The sequence below is a fragment of the Macrobrachium nipponense genome, chromosome 2 (genome assembly GCF_015104395.2).
Source record: "Macrobrachium nipponense isolate FS-2020 chromosome 2, ASM1510439v2, whole genome shotgun sequence".
Lineage (NCBI taxonomy): Eukaryota > Metazoa > Arthropoda > Malacostraca > Decapoda > Palaemonidae > Macrobrachium > Macrobrachium nipponense.
In genome coordinates, this window is record NC_087201.1 from 10104454 (window position 1) to 10107995 (window position 3542).

Sequence of the window (3542 nt, forward strand, 5' to 3'; positions counted from 1 at the left end):
GCACCATGTTTCAAGACTCTTCAGACACAGGAGCTGCTTCGAAACAGTGGTATTGATTTCTTCTCTTCAAGTGAATTTCCAGGTAGCTCTCCTGACCTTAATGTGTGTGAAAACATTGGTATACCAAGCCTCGACGACCTGTGAAGAGAGGTGACCGAAGTACTCAGGGAAATGGAGTTTGAGTCTCAGCTTTTTTGTGATTTGCTGAAATCATACCCCTCAAGAATGCAGGCTGTGGTACAGGCAGATGGAGGCCACACAAAATATTAAATACTCAGAGAGAAACTTAAATAAATACCTGTTCTGAATTACTTTTGTTTTTGTCATATCAATTATATTACAATTTTCAGACAATGTGCAACTAATTATGCATTTACCAAAATCATTTAGGATAATGCTGATTACATTGTATGATGTATCTAAGAAAATTTGAAACAAATTATGCATTATGATTTTCTATGGCAATTATTCCTGTGACAGCCGCTGCAAAAAAACGGATGTAAAATGTAATCTCAACAGTTCATGCTATCAATAACATGACGTAGTACATGGTTGGTTATTCAATCAAAGTTAAAGTGACAATGTCTTTCCAAGTTAGTCTACGCTGACAAAATTCTAAAAAAAATATGTTTAAATAAATAATAAAAAAGATAAAACAAAAACTAATAATTAATGATGTCTTGTTAAGGCTTTTAATGTAAGTATGAAAACCACATTAGTCTTGTAATCAAGAACCCAGCTTCAAACTCATTGGACCATACACGTAAGAAAGGGCAGATACCGACATTTGTCATCCTCGAAACGGAGCGAAAATGAAGGAGTTTTAGGGTAGAAGAGACTCTTTATTTAGCCTTGGAAGGTAACCCTTCTTGGAGAAGACCACTCGGAATACAAACCTTGTTCTCCAACCTTGGACTGTGCCATAGCCATTGTCCCGTGGCCGTCCATGGTCTTGGGTGTGAGTTCCAGGCCTGAGGGTATTTGCAATCGGGCATTTATCCTCTGTTTAGTTCACTTTCCAAAAAGTGTGTAGGAGAGGCTTTCATACATGTCGACAAGTTTGCGAATTCACAGCTAGCCCTATTTTCCTTATGACCCCTTTTATGCATTAGTATGATTCGTAATCTGTGTGATTTGAACTGATTTTTTTTTTTTTTACCTAATCATAGTGCGTTGTGATTAGGTAAGCGGTGCCATCAGTGAAAGCACACATAACATGCTCCTCGGACTGGTCAACATAACCACGTCTGAAGCATTATGACAGCAGATCTAATAGGCTCAAGTCATAACAACATTTTCAAAGTAGGAATATGAGTTACAACAAGTTTTCTTTGAATGTTGAAGTTTATGCTATGTTTAAGCAAAATGTTTCATAGGCCTAAAGAAATCATCTAAGCCTTTTGAGATGTAATCTGATACTAATGAATTTATTTGTAAAGATTACCTGTTCTTTGAGGAATACGATAGGAATATGAAATACAACCAGTTTTCTTTGAATGTTGATTTTTTAGGTTATGTTTAAGCTGCATGTATGTTGCAAAATGATTTATAGACCTAAACAAATTTCTAAGCCTTCTAAAATGTAATCTGTTGCTTATGTTTTTATTTGTGAAGATTACCTGTTCTTTGAGGAGTAAAAGATGATGATGATTTTCATTATATGGAGAAGATGGCTATTAATCGAAATATCATATGAATTAGTATTAAGGCGTATGGAACACTTGTTTTTCAACTTGTTTAGAATATTATATTCTTAAAAGTCCTTCTGCTCGTTTTGGTGTATAATTTATTCTTTCATAACGTAACTTGAAGTGCAAGAATGTGTAGATAACATCATTTGCTTTCTGGCCAGAAATTGTTAATAGAGAGATGTGACTGTTAAGTGTAAAGTGAAGAAATCTAACACCTAGGCCTAGGAACAAAATCTTGACTTTGACAAAAGAATAATTGCATATGCGAATATCCATCATTTCTTGAAATATTTAAGAATTATAACAAATGAGTATATATGAAAATCTTAATATTCCTCTAACACGTATAAAGTAAATGTTTTCAAGATAATTTCATTGTCGCTACTCAGTGTAGACCTACTTATGTTACATCGAGTGGTCGTTGTTGCACCGACACTAATGATACGTCACACACGCTCCCCTCACACGCTGATATTGGTGGGCGCTTTCTACTTTTGTATATATACAATTACATTTTTCTTCAGTGTTGAGGTGTAAAAGTAATCAAAAAGGGCTATTTCACATTTTGTTTTCTTTGTAAGCATTATGAATGTTATGACAATTTTTTTCGTTTTTTTTTTTTATTTAACATTTGAACTGATGCTTGAAGACGACTTCATATTAGTCAAATGCTTCAGCGATGTGTGAACGAAAGTTTTGAAAATGTTTAGAAAGATTTTTTTCTAAAATTTGGCTACACGTGACATTTTCTTACAGTTTTGCAATATATGACAGATTTCACTCTTATGAAACATATTATGGCCTTATTGTATGATGCAATAATCGCGTTTCCGCATTGAAATAATAGATATATATGGAGCATGTTAGGTTGCCAGTTAGTGAATTTTGAACGAAATCCTATGAAGTCATGTCGCATGAGATTTGAGCATCACTGTATGTGTGCGTGCAAGAGATAATTGTCATTGATGTATTTAATGGTTAACTAAACCAAAAATATATTAACGTCGTCTAGAAATAGAAACACTATTAAAAACACTTCTCGAGTGAAGGACCTGATGGATCTTTGTTATACAAATGAAGAGTTCATAAAATGTTATGTAATCAAATAAAGCAGTTTGTAAAATTTTTCCGTTTTATATATTCAAATGATCAATAAATATGTATTAACATAAAAAAAAAAAAATAATGTAGTTATTTTGTTATAGAATATCAAATTTCACTTCAGAACAGAAATATTCATGCGATTTTGTAACACTTTCCTTATCTGGTTCGTATCGAAAATGTCCCTTTATTTAACGTCTTCCTCGACACCTTTGATTCGAAGTAACGTCTCTCCATTATTAATTCAGGCAAATGATGTCTGCACTTTGATGTACGGGAAAGGTGCTGGCAGGAATATGAAAGGAGACTCCATTGGAAGGCGTCCATACAAAGACAAACGATAATCAGGACGATTTCAAAAGCAACGACTTGACTCAAGTCTGTTCAAAGAGGACATTAGTCTATAGTCTCAAGTCTCGGAGAAAATGGAAGAAAGCAAATGGTGTTTGTATCACCTATTTACTTCTTTAATTCTTTATAATTTGTTTGTTTGTTGAACATATTACATACACCCAAGTAACAATGGAATGCCACCGTTTATATCTCTCTCTCTCTCTCTCTCTCTCTCTCTCTCTCTCTCTCTCTCTCTTTCTTTCTACAATCTCACTGAATGACTCCAAAAGTGTACCCAAACTTTGCATAATCTTTATCTTTTTCTCATCTTCTTTAATACAGATATATAATAAAAAATTACGCTGTTTAGGCCTAGGTAGTGTCCATCTAACAATGCACCGTTTCCTTCTATATTAG